The 21,115-nt window shown below is 47.3% G+C and overlaps 1 protein-coding gene across 23 annotated transcripts in view; it reads right to left on the bottom strand.

Moving 5' to 3' along the window:
• The window catches only part of RBM6 (RNA binding motif protein 6), a 136,238-nt gene extending 123,110 nt beyond the window's left edge, over positions 1 to 13,128 (bottom strand). For 7 of the 23 annotated variants that reach the window (XR_010155210.1, XR_010155212.1, XR_010155211.1 and 4 more), the window contains exon 1: positions 12,587 to 13,128. The gene's annotated coding sequence lies outside the window, so the exon portion shown is untranslated. Of the gene's footprint in view, positions 1 to 504; positions 603 to 12,064; positions 12,317 to 12,586 lie in introns of those variants that run through there. The other 16 variants (XR_010155214.1, XM_063805802.1, XM_063805807.1 and 13 more) reach the window with 13 other exon arrangements.
• Between the last annotated feature and the right edge of the window lie 7,987 nt (positions 13,129 to 21,115).

Here is a 21,115-nt window from a genome sequence, read left to right as displayed (position 1 = left end):
ACAAAATTAGCTGGCGTGGTGATGCATGCCTGTAATCCCAGCTACTCGGGAGGCTGAGGCAGGAGAATCACTTGAACCCGGGAGACAGAGGTTGCGTTGAGTCGAGATGCACCATTGCACACCAGCCTGGGCAACAAGAGCAAAACTTCGTCTCAAAAAAAAAAAAAAAAAAACAAAAAACAAAGGATAAGTAACCTAATTTAAAATATAGTAAAGTGGCTGGGCACAGTGCTCATGTCTTTAATCCCAGCACTTCAGAAGGCTGAAGTGGGCAGATCACTTGAGGTCAGGAGTCTGAGACCAGCCTGGCCAACATGCCAAAACCCTGTCTCTATTAAAAATACAAAAATTGGGGCCAGGCGCAGTGGCTCATGCCTGTAATCCCAGCACTTTGGGAGGCCAAGGCGGGTAGATCACGAGGTCAAGAGATCTAGACCATCCTGACCAACATGGTGAAACCCCATCGCTACTAAAAATACAAAAATTAGCCATGGTGGCACATACCTGTAGTCCCATATACTCGGGAGGCTGAGGCAGGAGAATCACTTGAACTCGGGAGGCAGAGGTTGTACTAAGCCAAGATCGTGCCACTGCATTCTAGCCTGGGTGACAGAGCGAGACTCCGTCTCAGACAAAAAAATTAAAATAAAAATAATAATAATAACAAGGCAGGGCATGGGGGCTCACACCTATAATCCCAGCACTTTGGGAGGCCGAGGCAGGTGGACCACAAGATCAGGAGATCAAGACCAGCCTGACCAATATGGTGAAACCCCGTCTCTACTAAAAATACAAAAATTAGCCAGGCATGGTGGCGGGCACCTGTAGTCCCAGCTACTTGGGAGGTTGAGGCAGAAGAATCACTTGAACCTGGGAGATGGAGGTTGCAGTGAGCCGAGTTTGTGCCACTGCACTCCAGCCTGGGCGACAGGGCGAGACTCCACCTCAAAAAAACAGAACAACAACAACATAATAATAATAATAATAATAACTGGAGGCTGAGGCAGGAGAATCACTTGAACTTGGGAGGCAGAGGATGCAGTGAGCCAAGATCGTGCCACTGCACTCCAGCCTGGGCAACAGAGTGAGACTTCATCTCAAAATACATAAATAAATAAATAAATAATAAATAAAATAAAATATAGTAAAGGCCAGGCACAGTGGCCCTTGTCTGTAATCCCAGCACTTTGGAAAGCTGGAAAAGGTAGATTGCTTGATGCTTGAGCTCAGGAGTTCGAGACCAGCCTGGGCAACATGGCAAAACCTTGTCTCCACACACACACACATATACACACACACAAATCAGCCGGACAAGGTGGAACACATCTGTAGTCCCAGCTACTGAGGACGCTGAGGTGGGAAGATGGCTTGCGCCTGGGAGGCAGAGGTTGCAGTGAGCCAAGATCACACCACTGTACTCCAGCCTGGGCAACAGAGCAAGACCCCATCTCAAAAAACAAACAAACAAAAAGAAATAGTAACTGCTGATTCATCCCTCACACCATCCCTGACAACTATTTTCTGTTTCTATGATTTTCACTACTCAAAGTGTCTAAGTGAAATTATATGGTATTTGTCTTTTACATGACTGGCTTATTTCACTTAGCATAATATCCTCAAGGTTCATCCATGTTGTAGCATATGTCAGAATTACCTTCCTTCCTAACACTGAATAATTTTTCAGTTATATGTACATACCACATTTTCCTTATCTATTCATCCATCAATGAATAGTTGGGTTGCTTCCACATTTTAGCTAATGTGAATAACGCTGTTATGAACATGGGTACAAATATCTCATCGAGACTCTGTTTTTCTTTTTCTTTGTTTTCAATTATTTTGGACATATATCCAGAAGTAAAATTGTTAGATCACATGGTAATTCTATTTTTAATGTTTTGCCTTTCATTCTTTCTGTTTTTTTTTTTTTTTTGAAACAGTCTCCCTCTGTCACCCAGGCTGGACCACAGTGACATGATCTCAGCTTACTGCAACCTCCATCTCCCGGATTCAAGCGATTCTCCTGCCTCAGTCTCCCGAGTAGCTGGGATTACAGGCATGCACCACCACACCCAGCCAATTTTTGTATTTTTAGTAGAGACGGGGTTTCACCATGTTGGCCAGGCTGGTCTTGAACTCCTGACCTCAAATGATCCCGCACCTTGGCCTCCCAAAGTGCTGGGATTACAAGCCTGAGTCACCACGCCTGGCCTTGCCTTTCACTCTTGATTAATAAAAACATTCCTAACAAATGCTTTCACTCTGGTCTATCTTGCAAAGAACCAGGAATTGCACCTCTAGCAGCACAGTACCAATATCCCAGGCCATCCTTCTTAATCATGACTTTAGCTCCAAAAAACAATGAAACAGAACCAGGGGTCTTATTCTAGTAGTTTTAGCTGTGGTATGCAGCAGCTTGATCCTGCTTTAAACACTCTTAATTTTTTCCCAAAGTAAATGTTGTGGGCTACACAGGACATTCAGCTAAGAGCATCAAGGAGACACCAAGAAGCAAGGGTTACTCTGACCGCCTACCCACTCCCTGGATCCAACTACAAGCTTTTAAACAGTAGCAACTTTAATATGCACTCAAGAACTGGAATTAGTGGCTGCTAGAAGCACTCTTGCTCCCCAAAATATCTCGATTTGAAAATTTTAAGTGTAGTCTGGGCCAGTGGCTCATGCCTGTAATCTCAGCACTTTAGGAGGCGGAGGCAGGCAGATCACTTGAGACCAGGAATTCAAAACCAGCCTGGCCAATATGGCGAAACCCCATTTCTACTAAAAATACATAAATTAGCTGAGCGTGGTGGTATGCACCTGTAGTACCAGTTACCCAGAAGGCTGAGAATAAAATAAATAAAATAATAAAAAAAAAGGCTGGGCGTGGTAGCTCAGGCCTGTAATCCCAGCACTTTGGGAGGCGGGCGGATCACGAGGTCAGGAGATCAAGACCATCCTGGCAAACACGGTGAAACCTTGTCTCCACTAAAAATACAAAAAATTGGCTGAGCGCTGTGGCTCACGCCTGTATTCCCAGCACTTTGGGAGGCCAAAGTTGTCAGATCACAAAGTCATGAGATTGAAACCATCCTGGCCAACTGTTTCTACTAAAAATACAGAAATTAGCAGGGCATGGTGACAGGCGCCTGTAGTCCCAGCTACTCGGGAGGCTGAGGCAGGAGAATCGCTTGAACCCGGGAGGCAGAGGTTGCAATGAGCTGCGATCGCGCCACTGCACTCCAGCCTCGGGGACAGAGTGAGACTCCGTCTCAAAAAAAACAAGCAAACAAAAAAAAATGTTGTCCTGAAGGATTTTCCTCTCTGGGAGAATGTACTTCCGTTAAGTTTCAAATGAAGTGTTTTCTTTGATAAAGTAAGAGGGGGTAAGTAGGGGGAGGTAAGTAAAAAGAAGAATCAACAAGACCTATTCTTTTTATTTCATAATTTTTTATGATTCAGCAAAGCATTAACAAATGAAGAAGATTAAAGAATTTAAAAAGAAAAAATAAAAATAATAAATTCTTTTATAATTATGGTAAAATATTTGGGTATGACCAGGCGTGGTGGCTCACACCTGTAGTCCCAGCACTTTGGGAGGCCGAGGCCAGCGGATCACAAGGTCAGAAATTTGAGACCAGCCTGGCCAATATAGTGAAACTCCATCTCTACTAAAAATACAAGAAATTAGCCAGGCGTGGTGGCAGGTACCTGTAACCCAGCTACTTGAGAGCCTGAGGCAGGAGAATTGCTTGAACCCAGGAGGCAGAGGTTGCAGTGAGCCAAGATCACGCCACAGCACTCCAGCCTGGGCGACAGTGCAAGACACCATCCCAAAAAAAAAAAAAAAATTGGGTATGTAAATAGTCTCACTCTGTTGCCCAGGCTGGAGTGCAGGGTGCAATCTCAGCTCACTGCAACCTCTACCTCCTGGGTTCAAGCAATTCTTTTTTTTTTTTTCTTTTTTGAGACAGAGTCTCACTCTGCCGCCAGTCTAGAGTGCAGTGGCGCAATCTTGGCTCACTGCAACCTCCACCTCCTGGGTTCAAGTGATCCTCCTGCCTCAGCCTCCCAAGTAGCTGGGACTAGGTGCGCACCACCACACCCAGCTAATTTTTTGTATTTTGAGTAGAGACTAGGTTCCATGACATTGGCCAGGATGGTCTCGATCTCCTGACCTGCCTCGGCCTCCCAAAGTGCTGGGATTACAGGCGTGAGCCACAGCACCAGGCCTCAAGCAATTCTTGTGCCTTAGCCTCCTGAGTAGCTGGAATTACAGGCACACACCACACCCAGCTAATTTTTGTATTTTAATAAAATCGGGGTTTCACTATGTTGCCTAGGCTGGTCTCGAACTCCTGAGCACAGGCAATCTGCCCACCTCAGCCTCCTAAAGTGCTAAGATTATAGGCATGAGCCACCGTGCCTGGCCTATTTTAACCATTTTTAAGTGTACCATTTAGCTACAGCCATCACAACAGTGCAGTAAGGACATAAAGATAGACATAAAGACCAATCAACTGAATGGAGAGACCAGAAATAAATCCTCACATATATGGTCAATTTTCTTTTTTTTTTAAGACAGATTCTCATGTCTCACTCTGTCGCCCAGGCTGGAGGGCAGTGGCGCAATCTCAGCTCACTGCAGCCTCCACCTCCCCGTTCAAGCGATTCTCCTGCCTCAGCCTCCCGAGTAGCTGGGATTACAGCCAGGCACCACCATGCCCAGCTAATAGTGGTATTTTTAGTACAGACAGGATATTGCCATGTTGGCAAGGCTAGTCTTGAACTTTAGTCAACTGATTTTCAACAAAGGTGTCAACACCATCCAATGGGGAAAGTACAATCTTTTTCCCAAATGGAAAATCGTACTCCGAAAACTGAATATCCACATGCATAACAATAAAGTGGGACTCTTACACAACAAAAATATATTAAAAATTAACTCAAATTGGATCAAAGACCCAAACGTAAGCGCTAAAACTATAAAATCTTAGGGGAAAAATTTCATGACTTTCGATTGGTAATATTTGCAGATGAGGCACAGATTTTAAAAAAAGAAGATAAATTGGACTTCATCAAAATGAAAACCTCTGTGCATCAAAAGACACTATCAACAGAGTATAAAGACAACCACAGAGAGAAAATATTTGTAAGTCAAATATCTGACAAGGAATTAATATCTAGAGTATATAAAGGACTCCTAAAACTCAACAACACAGACAAAAACCTAATTTTATTTTATTTTTAGAGACTGGGTCACTCTGTCACCCAGGGTGGAGTCCAGTGGTGCAATCACAGCTCACTGCACCCTCAAACACTTGGGCTCAAGAGATCCACCTACCTCAGCCTCCCGAGCAGCTGGGAATACAGGTGTGCACCTGCACACCCAGCTCAAACCCCCCCCCCTTTTTTTTTTTGAGACGGAGTCTCGCTCTGTCACCCAGGCTGGAGTGCAGTGGCTCAATCTCTGCTCACTGCGAGCTCTGCCTCCCAGGTTCACACCATCCTTCTGCCTCAGCCTCCCAAGTAGCTGGGACTACAGGCGCCTGCCACTGCGCCCGGCTAATTTTTTTTTTTTTTTTTTTTTTTTTGTATTTTTAGTAGAGACAGGGTTTCACCGTGTTAGCCAGGATGAAAAACCCCATTTTAAAATGGTCAACAAAAGACATGAATAGATACTTCTCCAAAAGAGGATATGCAAATAGCCAATAAGAACATGAACAGATGCTCAACATCACTTATCATCAGGGAAATGCAAATCAGAAACCACAATAAGATACCACTTCACATCCACTAGGATAGCTACTAATGAAAAAAAAAAAAAAGAAACAGAAAATAGGCCGGGTGAGGTGGCTCACACCTGTAATCCCAGCACCTTGGGAGGCCAAGGTGGACAGATCACTTGAGGTCAGGAGTTCAAGACCAGCCTGGCTAATATGGTGAAACCCTGTCTCTACTAAAATACAAAAATTAGCCAGGCGTGGTGGCACACGCCTGTAATCCCAGCTACCCGGGAGGCTGAGGCACAAGAATTGCTTCAATCTGGGAGGCAGAGGTTGCAGTGAGCCGAGATCATGCCACTTCACTCTGGCCTGGGCAACAGAGTGAAACTCTGTCTCAAAAAAAAAGAAAATGCCAGGCGCGGTGGCTCATGCTTATAATCCCAACACTTTGGGAGGCCAAGGCTGGCGGGTCACCTGACGTCAGGAGTTCAAGACCAGCCTGGCCAACATGGAGAAACACCATCTCAACTAAAATGCAAAAATTAGCTGGGCACGGTGGCGGCTGCCTGTAATCCCAGTTACTCGGGAGGCTGAGGCAGGAGAGTCGCTTGAACCCGGGAGGTGGAGGCTGCAGTGAGCCAAGATTGTGCCACTGCACTCCAGCCTGCGTGACAGAGCGAGAATCTGTCTCCAAAAAAAAAAAAAGAAAGAAAATAACAAGTGTTGGCCAGGATGTGGAGGATGCAGAGAAACTGAATTGAAACCTATATTACACAGTATGCTAGGACTGCCATAACAAAATACCATGGAGTGGAAGGCTTAAGCCACAGAAATTATTCTCACAGCTCTGGAGGCTGGGAGTCCAAGATCAAGGTGTCAGCAAGGTTTGTTTTAGGTGAGGTCTCTCTCCTTGGCTTGCAGGCAGCCCCCTTCTACCTCTGTCCTCATGCAGCCTTTTCTCTCTGTACACGCACTCCTGGTATCCAGTCCTTTTCTTACGAAGACAGCAGTCCTGCTGGATTAAGGTCTCATCCTTATAACTTCTTTTTTTTTTTTTTTTTTTTTTGAGATGGAGTCTCGCTCTGTCACCCAGGCTGGAGTGCAGTGGCGCGATTTTGGCTCACTGCAAGCTGTGCCTCCCGGGTTCACGCCATTCTCCTGCCCCAGCCTCCCCAGCAGCTGGGACTACAGGTGCATGCCGCCACGCCTGGTTAATGTTTTGTATTTTTAGTAGAGACGGGGTTTCACCGTGTTGGCCAGGATGGTCTCGATCTCCTGACCTTGTGATCCGCCTGCCTCAGCCTCCCAAAGTGCTGGGATTACAGGCATGAGCCACCCGCACCCAGCCCCTTATGATATCTTCTAACTTTTTAATTTCTCTGTAAAGGTCCTATTTCCAAATACAGTCACACTGGGGCTTAGGGCTTCAACACGTGAATTTTCAGGGGGACACAATTCAGTCTATAACAAAACCTTTGTACACTGCTAACAGAATGTAAAATGGTGCAACCAGTGTGGAAAACAGTAAGGCAGTTCCTCAAAAAAATGATACATAAAGCCTGGGCAACCTAGCGAAATCCCACAGCTACAAAAAAATAAAAAAAATTAGCTAGGCATGGTGGCATGCACCTGTAGTCTCAGCTACTTAAGAGGGTGAGGTGAGAGGATAGCTTGAACTGAGAAGGTCAGGGCTGCAGAGAACTGTGACTGCACCACTGCACTCCAGCCTGGACAACAGAGCAAGACCCTGTCTAAAAAAAAAAAAAAAAAAATTGGCCAGGCGCGGTGGCTCACGCCTGTAATCTCAGCACTTTGGGAGGCCAAGGCGGGCAGATCATGAGGTCAGGAGATGGAGACTATCCTGGCTAACACGGTGAAACCCCGTCTCTACTAAAAATACAAAAAATTAGCCGGGCGTGGTGGCGGACGCTGTAGTCCCAGCTACTCGGGAGGCTGAGGCAGGAGAATGGCAAGAACCCAGGAGGCGGAGCTTGGAGTGAGCCGAGATCACGCCACTGCACTCCAGCCTGGGCAACAGAGCAAGAATCCGTTTCAAAAAAAAAAATTTTTTTTTAAATTACACATAGAATTACCATTTGCTCTGTCAATTGTCGATTCCATTTCTGAGTATATATATTCCCAAAAGAAATGAAAGTAAAGACTTGATATTTGTGGCTGGGCGCGGTGGCTGACACCTGTAATTCCACCACTTTGGGAGGCCGAGGCAGGTTGATTACCTGAGGTCAGAAGTTCAAGACCAGCCTGGCCAACATGGCGAAACTCCTTCTCTACTAAAAATTAAAAAATTAGCTAGACACGGTGGCGCACATCTGTAATCCCAGCTACTCGGGAGGCTGAGGCAGGAGAATGCCTTGAACCCAGGAGGCAGAGGTTGCAGTGAGCCAAGGTCATGCCACTGCACTTCAGCCTGGGTGACAAGAGCGATACTGCCTCAAAAAAAAAAAAAAAAAAAGATATTTGTACACTGATATTCATAGCACCATTATATTCACAAGAGCAAAAAGGTGGAAACAACCCAAATGTCCATCAATAGATAAATGGATAAACAAAATGTGGTATATACGTATAATGGAATATTACTCAGCCTTGAAAAGGAATAAAATTCTTATACATACTACAAGATGGATGAATCCTGAAGATATTATGCTAAGTAAAATAAGCCATACACAAAAGAACAAATATTATATGATTCCACTTACATGAGATACCTAGAGTAGTCAAATTCATAGAGACAGAAAGCAGAATGGTGATTGTCAGGGGAGGAGAGAATAGGGAGTTACTATTCAATGGGTACAGAAACTCAGTTTGGGAAGATGAAAAAAGTTCTCAAGCTGGATTTTTATTATGGTTGCACAAAAAGAAGAATGTACTTACTACTACTAAGTAGCACACTTAAAAATGGGTAAAAAGGTACAAACAAGCAAAAACCAAGAAAACACAACGAGATACCACTTCACACCCATTAGGGTGGCTATTATCAAAACACACAAATAAAAAACCACATATACACACACAAATTTATCAAAAAAGGAAAAACAGAAAATAAGTGTTGGGGAGGATGTGGGAAAATTGGAACCCTTGTGTATTACTGGTGGGAATGTAAAACGATGCAGCCATTGAGGAAAACAGTATGGTGGGTCCTCAAAAAGCTAAACATATAATAACCAAGTATCAACTGGGTGCAGTGGCTCATGCCTGTAATACCAGTACCTTGAGAGGCCAAGGAGGGAAAATGGCTTGAGGCCAGGAGTTTGAGACCAGCATAGGCAACATAGGGAGACCCTGTCTCCACAAAAAAATTAAAATAAAAAAATTATGGGCCAGATGTGGTGGCTCATGCCTGTAATGCCAGCACTTCGGGAGGCCAAGACAGGAGGATCACTTGAACTCAGGAGTTCGAGACCAGCCTAGACAACAAGGCAAGACTTCATCACAAAAAATAAAAATTAAACAAAAAAATTAGCTGGTTGTGGCAGCCCATGCCTGTAGTCCCAGCTACTCAGGAAGCTGAGGCGGGATGACTGCTTAAGCTCAAGAGTTCGAGGCTGCAGTGAGCCATGACTGTGCCACTGAACTCCAGCCTGGGCAACAGAGCAAGACCCTGTCTCAAAAAAAAAATAAATAAAATAATTAATAATAATAATAATTACCATATAGCAATTTCCCTTCTGGGTATATACCCAAAAGAATTCAAAGCAGGGACTCAAAGAGATATTTGTACACCAATGATCACAGGATCATTATTTACAATAGTCAAAAGGCAGAAACAACCCAAGTGTCTGCTACAAATGAATTAATAAACAAAATGTAGTGTACACACACAACGGATTAAGCCTTAAAAAGGAATGAAATTCTGATACACATTACAACATGGATCAACCTTGAAACCATTACACTAAGTGAAATAAACCAGACACAAAAAAGGACAATACTGTATGATTCCATTTAGTATTTGCAGTACCTAGAACAAGCACACTCATAGACAGACACAAAGTAGATTAGAGATTAAGAGGAGGAAATGGGAAGTTAACTTGTTTAATGGTTACAGTTTCTTTTTTTCTTTTTTTTGAGATGGAGTCTGGCTGTGCAGCCCAGGCTGAAGTGCAATGGCATGACCCCAGCTCACTGCAACCTCTGCCTCCTTAGTAGCTGGTGTTACAGATGCATGCCACCATGCATGGCTAATTTTTGTATTTTTAGTAGATACGGGGTTTCACCATGTTGGCCAGGCTGTTCTTGAACTCCTGAACTCAAGTGATCTGCCCACCTTGACCTCCCAAAGTGCTGGGATTACAGGCGTGAGCCACCATGCCCTCCCTGGTTACAGAGTTTCTGTTTGAGATACTAAAGTTTCAGAAATAGTGGTATTGCTTGTACTACATTGTGAATGTAATTAATACCATTGAATTGTATACTTTTTTTTTTTTTTTTGAGATGGAGTCTCGGAGTCTCGCTCTGTCGCCCAGGCTGGAGTGCAGTGGCCCAATCTCGGCTCACTGCAAGCTCCGCCTCTCAGGTTCACACCATTCTCCTGCCTCAGCCTCCTGAGTAGCTGGGACTACAGGCGCCCACCACCACGCACGGCTCATTTTTTGTATTTTTAGTAGAGATGGGGTTTCACCATGTTAGCCAGGATGGTCTCGATCTCCTGACCTCGTGATCCGCCCACCTCGGCCTCCCAAAGTGCTGGGATTACAGGCGTGAGCCACCGTGCCCGGCTGAATTGTATACTTAACAATGGTTTAAAGAGCAAATTTTGTTAAAATATACATAAACATACATAAAAATATATATTTACCACAATTTATTTAATTGATTTTTTTTTTTTTTTTTTTTTGAGACAGTCTTGCTCTGTGGCCCACGTTGGAGTGCAGTGGCACTATCTCCCCTTACTACAACCTCTACCTCCCCGGCTCAAGCGATTTTTCCATCTCAGCCTTCTGAGTAGTTAGGGCTAACAGGAGCATGCCACCACGCCTGGCTAATTTTTTTTTTGTATTTTTTGTAGAGACAGGGTTTTGCGATGTTGCCCAGGCTCACAATTTGTTTTAGAAATACTATAATAGGGCCGGGCACGGTGGCTCACGCCTGTAATCCCAGCACTTTGGGAGGCCAAGGCAGGTGGATCACCTGAGGTCAGTAGTTCAAGACCAGCCTGGCCAACATAGCGAAACTCCGCCTCTACTAAAAAAATACAAAAAATTAGCTGGGCATAAGGCGAAATGCTGCCTCTACTATGTTGGTTTTTGTTGAGTTATGCGGGTTTTTTTTTTTTTTTTTTTTTTTTTTTTTCAGACAGAGTTTCACTCTTGTGGCCCAGGCTGGAGTGCAATGGAGCAATCTCAGCTCACCGCAACCTCCGCCTCCCGGGTTCAAGCGATTCTCTTGCTTCAGCCTCCCAAGTAGCTGGGATTACAGGCATGTGCCACCATGCCCGGCTAATTTTGTACTTTTAGTAGAGACGCGGTTTCTCCATGTTAGTCAGGCTGGTCTCGAACTCCCCGCCTCAGCCTCCCAAAGTGCTGGGATTACAGGTGTGAGCTACCGTGCCCGACCCTGGCTATCTTATTTTTTGTAGAGTCGGGGTCTCGCCATGTGCCCACACTGGTCTCCAACTCCTGGGCTCAAGCAATCCTCCCACCTCAGCCTCCCAGAGTTCTGGGATTACAGGCGTGAGCCACCAGGCTCGGCCTGGTAATAGAATTCTATAAGGAAAGGTGCTACAACTATCCACAGAGACCTGGGACCTGTCCTGCAGGTTAGGTATCTAGTTAGATGCTAGTTTCTGAGACAAGGTTCAAATTCAACTTTTGTGTTTCACCAAAATGGTAACATATTATTTAGTTACTTTCTTCACTGCCAGTCCTACCATCACGCACCAGCTCTTAACACCTCTCGTTATAGACCTCACAAATTCAGTAATGGTGACATATTTAAATCATTCACACTGGTGGCATTTCTCAATAGGAAGGTGGAAACTAGCAAGCCGAGGGCACAATCCAGGGTTCAGAAAATGAACCAGGTGACCATGTCTGCATGTCTACTGAACTCCTTCACTTAAATCCGGCTACTCTGACCTTCACAAGCAAACCTGGAATATGCAAAAAATACAATTACGCTCACGGTTTATGTACCCTACGAAACAGGGCCCTTCCTTTAAAAAAAAAAAAAAAAGGCATTCCCAAAGTTGAACCCATTCGCCTAACGTCAATTCTAAAATAAAGAGAAAAACATCTATTTACACCGCTAATGGAATCTAAAGCGTGAATACGATAAAACATCCTTCTCCTTCATTGCCTAACGGGCGCAGAACCCACCAGACCACTCTCCCGCTTCCAGGTTCTACCGCCCCGACGACCGGGCTCGGAGCTCTTGTGCCCTCCGGTCCGGCGGAGCCTCCCTTGTGTCTGTCCAAGTCTGAGGACGAGACTACGTGCTAAGCACAAGCGCTCCCTTCCTAGTGATGCCACAGAATTGGATCTGAAACAGGAAAACCGCAAGAACAGCCCGCTTACAGCTCCGAAGACTAGGAGCACAGAGCCGCAACCACGCGCCGGCCCCAGCCTCACAGCTGGCCGCTCCGCGGCGGGACCGGTAATCTACCGCCGCGCCGGGCCCCGCCCCAGGCCCGCGACGGTTCCGGGGCGTTCCTGCCACGGGCGGCGCCTCCCTCATCTCACCGTTGCTTGGTCTTCTTCCCGAGCGAGGCCGCAGCCGCCCCGCGACACTGAAGCCACAGCTTTCAGGCTGCGCGGGCCTGCGATGTCTAGAGCGGGCCTGTCTGCTGGCTATTCCCTGGCAGGCTCTGGCACGCCTCCCCTCCAGTCCCGGGCCCTTACCTAGGCGGCGAAGCCTCCACGGCCCGCTCCTCCTTCTCCTCAGCCTCCGCCACCGACCCAGCGCCGCGGACACCGGAACTTCCTCCGCGCGGGGCCACTGCTACCACAAAGGCGCCGCGCCGCTGCCTTCAGCGCTCGGCCCGCTGGGATATGAAGTACAGCTGCCGGTCCCGCAGACTCTTACTCCCGCCGTTCCCCGCGCGCAGGGGACTTGCCTTCTGGGGTGGGACGTAAGAGCACGCTGTCCATCGCCATCCAATAAGAAGGCGCGCTTACCCGCCCTACTCCGCGTGACCTGCTGGGAGTTGTGGTTTGGCCTCTGTCCTGTGACACCTGGTCCTCTTGTGCTTTCCTCTCAGTTGATTGAGGCTTACAGTTTTTTGGTGGCTTGACTTTCCTGAGGTTTGCTCCCTGCCAGCAGCTCGGGTACGGCCCTGGCCTGCCTAGCTCGAGGCCTCCTTATTGTCCGTTAGTGTGAGAGAAATGGAAGGGAGCTTCTTCGGGAGTAAGTTTAAGCCATCTCCAGCTGGTTGGCGGGGCGCAGTGGCTCACGCCTGTAATCCCAGCACTTTGGTAGGCCGCGGCGAGTGGACCACCTGAGGTCAGGAGTTCTAGACCAGCCTGGCCAACATGGTGAAACCCCATCTCTACCAAAAATACAAAAATTACCCGGGCTTGGTGGCAGGTGCCTGTAATCCCAGCTACTCGGGAGGCTGAGGCAGGAGAATCACTTAAACCCGGGAGGCAGAGGCAGAGGTTGCAGTGAGCCGACACTGTGCCACTGCACTCCAGCCTGGACAATAGAGCAAGACTCCATCTCAGAAAAAAAGAAAGAAAGAAAAAGGCCGGGCGCAGTGGCTCATGCTTGTAATCCTAGCACTTTGGGAGGCCGAGGTGGGTGGATCACGAGGTCAGGAGTTCAAGACCAGCCTGGCCAAGATAGTGAAACCCCATCGCTACTAAAAATACAAAAAGTAGCCAGGCGTGGTGGCGCATGCCTGTAATCCCAGCTACTCAGGAGGCTGAGGCAGAGAATTGCTTGAACCCGGGAAGCACAGGTTGCAGTGAGCCGAGATCGCGCCACTGCACTCTTGCCTGGCAACAGCACAAGACTCTGTCTCAAAAGAAAGAAAGACAGAAAGAAGTTGGGCGCAGTGGCTCACGACTGTAATCACAGCACTGTGGGAGGCCGAGGCGGGTGGATCACGAGGTCAGGAGATCAAGACCATCCTGGCTAACACGATGAAACCCTGTCTCTACTAAAAACACAAAAAATTAGTGGAGCGTGGTGGCGGGCGCCTGTAGTCCCAGCTACTCAGGAGGCTGAGGCAGGAGAATGACCTGAACCCGGGAGGCGGAGCTTGCAGTGAGTCGAGATAGCGCCACTGCACTCCAGCCTAGGCGACAGAGGGAGACTGTCTCAAAAAAAAAAAAAAAAAATTACCCGGGCTTGGTGGCAGGCGCCTGTAATCCCAGCTACTCGGGAGGCTGAGGCAGGAGAATCACTTAAACCCGGGAGGCAGAGATTGCAGTGAGCCTAGACTGTGCCACTGCACTCCAGCCTGGACAATAGAGCAAGACTCCGTCTCAGAAAAAAGGAAAGAAAGAAAGAGGCCGGGCGCAGTGCCTCATGCTTGTAATCCTAGCACTTTGGGAGGCTGAGGCGGGTGGATCACGAGGTCAGGAGTTCAAGACCAGTCTGGCCAAGATGGTGAAACCCCGTCTCTACTAAAAATACAAAAATTACCCGGGCATGGTGGCGCATGCCTGTAATCTCAGCTACTCAGGAGGCTGAGGCAGAGAATTGCTTGAACCCGGGAGGCGGATGTTGCCGTGAGCCGAGATCGCGCCACTGCACTCCAGCCTCGCAACAGAGCAAGACTCCGTCTCAAAAAAGAAAAAGAAAGAGGTTGGGCGCAGTGGCTCACGTTTGTAATCCCAGCACTTTGGGAGGCCGCGGCGGGCGGATCACGAAGTCAGGAGATCGAGACCATCCTGGCTAACACGATGAAACCCTGTCTCTACTAAAAATACAAAAAATTAGCCGAGCGTGGCAGCAGCCGCCTGTAGTCCCAGCTACTGGGGAGGCTGAGGCAGGAGAGTGGCATGAACCCGGGAGGCGGAGCTTGCAGTGAGCCGAGATTTGCACCACTGCACACCAGCCTGGGCGACAGAGCAAGACTCCGTCTGAAAAAAAAGAAAGAAAGAAAAGGGGCTGATGGCCGTGCATCCACAGAAGGCCCTGGCTCCTGGCCCTCCCAGCCCTTCTACCTGAAACCTGACAATAGGTACAACAGAAAAACTTGGATTAGAGAATCAATATGTCACGGAGGCTCATCCCCTTTTCCTTTATCTCCATGCATTTGCTCATAATCTATTCTTTTTCTTTCTTTCTTTCTTTCTTTCTTTTTTTTAGAGACAAGGTCTCACTATGTTGCCCAGGCTGGTCTCGAACTCCTGAACTAAAGCAATTTCCTTCCCCTCCACTCAGCCCCTTTTCCTTCTGATGAGTTTCCAAATTATGTATTCCCTGCTCAAGAATAGCAGACAGGCCATTGCGGTGGCTCATGCCTGTAATCCCAGCATTTTGGGAGGCCAAAGTGGGCGGGTCACCTGAGGTCAGGAGTTCAAGAGCAGCCTGACCACCATGGTGAAACCTCGTCTCTACTAAAAATACAAAAATTAGCCAGGCACGGTGGCAGGCGCCTGTAATCCCCGGCTGGTCGGGTGGCTGAGGCAGGAGAATCGCTTGAACCCGGGAGGTGGAGGTTGCAGTGAGGTGAGATCACACCAGTGCACTCCAGCCTGGGGGACAGAGCAAGACTCCATCTCAAAAACAAACAAACAAACAAAAAAAAAACTTCATCTGTGTTAAAGGTTCAACCCATAAAGGAAAAGCCACCCAGCTTCCACAGGTCTTGCTAGCTCTTGGGCAATAAATCTGGCCAAGACTGACTTGTGCAAGGTCACAGAGGAGCTGGAAGGAAACTGCAAGTCAGCAATCTAGCAGAAAACGGGGCAACACAACTCGGTTTGCAGCTCGTTTCCAGCATCTTCAACCTAATGTTCTTCCAACTGCCAGCTTGAAGTTCTTAGGTGTACTGTCTACATTGTTGAAAGACTTGCTAGTCTTGGCCATCTGGTGTTCCTGTCAGTGGGCCCTTAGGGAAGGTAACCTGATTTTATAGCCTAAATTCAACATTATGGGATCAAAAAAGTCTTCTGCAAGAAAAGCCCATTAAACATTCAAAAATAAAGTACACTTAGGCCAGGAATGGAGGCTTATGCCTGTAATCCCAGCACTTTGGGAGGCTGAGGTGGGTGGATCATGAGTTAACAAGTACAAGACCAGCCTGGCCAACATGGTGAAACCCCGTCTCTACTAAAAATTCAAAAATTAGCTAGGCATGGTGGCACACACCTGTAATCCCAGCTACTCGGGAAGCTAAGGCAGGAGAATCACTTAAATCCGGGAGGCAGAGGTTGCAATGAGCCAAGATCGCACCATTGCACTCCAGCTCTGGGCAATTGAGCGAGACTCTGTCTCAAAGGCTGGGCGTGGTGGCTCATGCCTGTAATCCCAGACTTTGGGAGGCTGAGGCAGGCAGATCACGACGTCAAGAGATCGAGACCATTCTGGCCAACATGGTGAAACCCCGTCTCTACTAAAAATACAAAAATTAGCTGGGCTTGGTGGCGTGTGCCTGTGGTCCCAGCTACTTGGGAGGCTGAGGCAGGAGAATTGCTTGAACCCTGGAGACAGAGGTTGCAGTGAGCTGAGATTGTGCCACTGCACTCCAGCCTGGTGACAGAGACTCCAACTCAAAAAAAGAAAAAAAAAAAGATACACAATCTCTCTGGTGGTGGTAATGCTATGGAGAAAAATAAGGGAGGGAAGGAGAGTGAGGAGTTCTGGTGGGAAGTTGTAACTTTAGAGCAGTGAGGGAAGGCCTCACTGAGCTCTTGGAATAAAGACCCAAAGAAGATGAGAACCAAGCTATTGGGATACCTGGGGAAAGAATGTTCTGAACAGAAAGAATAGCAAGGCCAAAGGCCCTGAGGTATGAGCATGACTAGAATTTTTAAGGATCATTAAGGAGTCTGGAACAGAATTGTTTTGGAGAAGTGTGATGAGACAAGTCAGTCTTGGTCAGAAAGGTGTGGAGGTTGCAGTACAGTGGCACGATCATAGCTCACTACAGCCTCGAACTCCTGGGTTCAAACAATGTGGTTGGATTATTGCAGCAGTCTCCCAACTAGCTGTTCTGCTTCTCCGCTTTCCCACCTTCAGTCTGTTTTCCACACAGCAATCAGAGGAATCCTGTTAACATGGAATTCAGGTTATGATATCTCTCTGTTCAGAACCCTCTAACAACTTTCCATCTCCCTCCTTACAGAAACCAAATTCAGCAGCCTACAAGACTTGGGAGAAGCCACAATCATGCCACTGTATTTCAGCCTGAGCAACAGAGCAAGACCCCATCTCAAGGAAAAAAAAATTCCAGCCACAGAAGGATGGTGCTTGCAGCAGTGTGGCCACAGTAGAAACAGGAGACAGACCTGTTGGACTGGAATGAAGGAAGATAGGGAAGAATTTGGGAGAAACAGTTTTGGTAGGAAGAGCAGGAGCTCAGTTTTGGGTAGGTAGAGTTTTCTGATAACCAGTAGACAAGTGAGATGTGGAGCTGGAAGTCGGTTCCATCAGTCTGGAGTTCAGGATAAAGATCAGGACTAGAGATGCAAATCTGGGAGGTATCAGCATGTTGCTAATATATAAAGCCACAGGCCTGGATGAGATAACCAAGGGAGTAAAGGAGTAAGCAGAGATGGGAAAGCAAAGTTTAAGCCTTGAACACCTAGGCCACACCAGTGCTAACAGGTTTCAGGGAAGAGGAGGAACAGAACTATGGGTATTTTGGCCAGGTGCGGTGGCTCATGCCTGTAATCCCAGCACTTTGGGAAGGCCAAGGTGGGTGAATCACCTGAGTTCAGGAGTTTGAGACCAGTCTAGCCAACATGGTGAAACCTCATCTCTAATAAAAATGCAAAAATTAGCTGGGCATGGTGGCAGGCACCTGTAATCCCAGCTACTCAGGAGGCTGAGGCAGGAAAATCGCTTGAACCTAGGAGGTGGAGGATGCAGTGAGCCAAGATCACACCACTGCATTCTAGCCTGCGCAACAGAGTGAGACTGTCTAAAAAAAAAAAAAAAAGAATTATGGGTATTTTGACTTTGCTTCTCAAACTAGGCCTTTACTGATGGATCTTTCACTTATCAGATAATACTTTATCCTCTTAAGAGGTATATACCATATTAAGGAACTAATTATTATTGGTTTAGGCCCAATCTCCTTGGGTAATAATAATTGCTACACTTTATCAAACCACGTGCCTGGCATGGTGCTGGCACTTCATCTATGATTTCATTTAATCCTCGTAATAACTATATGACATTATCCCCTGTTTTTTGAGATGGAGTCTCGCTCTGTCGCCAGGCTGGAGTGCAGTGGCACAATCTTGGCTCACTGTGACCTCTGCCTCCCCGGCTCAAGCGATTCTTCCATCTCAGCCTCCCGAGTAGCTGGGACAATAGGCACATGCCACCACACCCAGCTAATTTTTGTATTTTTAGTAGAGACAGGGTTTCACTATGTTGGCCAGGATGGTCTTGATCTCTTGACCTCATGACCACCTGCCTCAGCCTCCCAAAGTGCTGGATTACAGGCATGAGCCACTAGCCTGGCCAATATTATCCCCTTTTATAGTTTTTTTTTTTTTCCAAGACAGTCTTGCTCTTTCACCCAGGCTGAAGTGCAGTGGCGCGATCTCGGCTCACCGCAACCTCCGCCTCCGCCTCCGCCTCCACCTCCAGGGTTCAAACGATTCTCCTGCCTCAGCCTCCTGAGTAGCTGAGATTACAGGCTCACACCACCACGCTCAGCTAATTTTTTGGTAGTTTTAGTAGAGACGGGGTTTCAGCATCTTGGCCAGGCTGGTCCCGAACTCCTGACCTCAGGTGATCCACCCACCTCGGCTTCCCAAAGTTCTGGGATTATAGGCATGAACCACCACTCCCTGCCTCCCCTTTTATAGTTAAGGAAACCAGAGCCCAGAAAGGTTAAGTAACTTGCCACAGCTGAAAAGTGAAGGCTGAAGAAATGTAACAATTAGATGTCTTGTTCTTCCCCATATTTCTTCTCTTTTCTAGCTTTAGTGAAGATGTCAGAACCTGAGGTGCTGCAAGGTTATAGCTCAAGTGTATCCTTGCTGGGTGTGTAGTCTTAATTACTCAGGAGACTGATGTGGGAGGATGGCTTGGGCCCAGTAGTTCCTGGCCAGTCTGGGCAACATATTGAGACTCTGTCTCAATATAAAAATAAAAACAGTCCAGGCACAGTGGCTCACACCTGTAATCCCAACACTTTGGGAGGCCAAGGTAGGAGGATTGCTTGAGCCCAGGAGTTCCAGACCAGCCTGGGCAACATAAGGAGATGCCATTTCTACAAAAAATTTAAAACTTGCCCAATGTGGTGGCACACACTTGTGGTCCCAGCCACTCGGGAGGCTGAAGTGGGAGGATCACTTAGGCCCAGGAGGTCAAGGCTGCAGTGAGCCACTGCACTACAGCCTGGGTGACAGATTAAGACCCTGACTCAAAAAACAAACAAGGCCGGGCATGGGGGCTCATGCCTGTAATCCCAGCACTTTGGGAGGCCAAGGTGGGTGGATTGCCTGAGGTCGGGAGTTCGAGACCAGCCTGACCAACATGGAGAAACCCCATCTCTACTAAAAATACAAAATTAGCCGGGTGTGGTGGCACATGCCTGTAATCTCAGCTACTTGGGAGGCTAAGGCAGGAAAATCGCCTGAACCCGGGAGAAGGAGGTTGTGGTGAGCCGAGATCGCACCATTGCACTTCAGCCTGGGCAACAAGAGTGAAACACCGTTTCAAAAAAAAAAAAAAGTGGATTAAAACAAAGTTTTAAGTAATAACCTAAGATGTTTTAGTAAGTACCCACCATGATTTGCTCTGCGAGAATGTCTTAGGCACAAGTCTTAGCGAGAAATATATGAGATATATGGCCACTTGCTTAGCTAAGTAGATGTAATACTTCCAGATGACAGTAGTACTATCTGGTGGAGCTGATGTGCTTAACAGGAATAGTAAGACTCTGGAAGAAATCCTGAGCTAAACATGGAGACTGTCAAGAACTAGTTAGGTAGAAAACTTTAAATTTGGTCAGGCGCAGTGGCTCATACCTGTAATCCCAGCACTTTGGGAGGCCGAGGTGGGTGGATGCGGATCACAAGGTCAGGAGTTCGAGATCAGCCTGGCCAACGTGGTGAAACCCCGTCTCTACTAAAAATACAAAAATTAGGCTGGGCGCAGTGGCTCACGCCTGTAATCCCAGCACTTTGGGAGGCCGAGGCGGGCGGATCACAAGGTCAAGAGATTGAGACCATCCTGGCCAACATGGTGGAACCCCATCTCTACTAAAAATAAAAAAATTAGCTGGGCATGGTGGTGCATGCCTGTAGTCCCAGCTATTTGGGAGGCTGAGGCAGGAGAATCGCTTGAACCTGGGAGGCTAAGGTTGCAGTGAGCCGAGATAGTGCCACTGCACTCCAGACTGGGTGACAGAGCAAGACTTCATCTCAAAAAAACAAAACAAAACAAAAAACTGGCCGGGCGCAGTGGCTCATACCTGTAATCCCAGCACTTTGGGAGGCCGAGATGGGTGAATCACGAGGTCAGGAGTTCGAGACCAGTCTGACCAACATGGTGAAACATGTCTCTACTAAAAATACAAAAATCACAAAAATTTGCCGGGCGTGGTGGTACGCACCTGTAATCCCAGCTACTCTGGAGGCTGAGGCAGGAAAATCGCTTGAACGCGGGAGGCGGAGGTTGCAGTGAGCTGAGATCACGTCACTGCACTCCAGCCTGGGCAACAGAGCGAGACTCCATCTCAAAAAAAAAAAAAAAAAAAGAAAACTTTAAATTTGTCTTCTGGGTGGGGTGTGGTGGCTCATGCCTGTAATCCCAGCACTTTGGGAGGCTGAGGCGGGTGGATCATGAGGTCAGGAGTTCAAGACCAGCCTGGCCAAGATGGTGAAACCCTGTCTCTACTAAAAATACAAAAATTAGCTGGGCGTGGTGGTAGGTACCTGTAATCCCAGCCACTAGGGAGGCTGAGGCAGAGAACTACTTGAACCCAGAAGGCAGAGGTTGCAGTGAGCTGAGATGGCACCACTGCACTCTAGCCTGGGTGATATAGAGAGACTTCATTTGAAAAAAAATAAGTAAATTAAATTAATTTGTCTTCTATGGAGATGAATTCTATAGGGTGTAAATTCAAGTAAATGAAATATAGGCAGGATATTAGCCAGGCATGGTGGCTTATGCCTGTAATCACAGTACTTTGGGAGGCCAAGATGGGAAAATTGCTTGAGGCCAAGAGTTCGATACCAGCCTTGTCAACATAGCATAGTGAAACCACCATCTCTAAAAAAAAATAGAAAAAGAAA

Source organism: Pan troglodytes, chromosome 2 (genome assembly GCF_028858775.2).
Source record: "Pan troglodytes isolate AG18354 chromosome 2, NHGRI_mPanTro3-v2.0_pri, whole genome shotgun sequence".
NCBI lineage: Eukaryota > Metazoa > Chordata > Mammalia > Primates > Hominidae > Pan > Pan troglodytes.
This window is presented reverse-complemented; position numbering and strand designations above follow the sequence as displayed.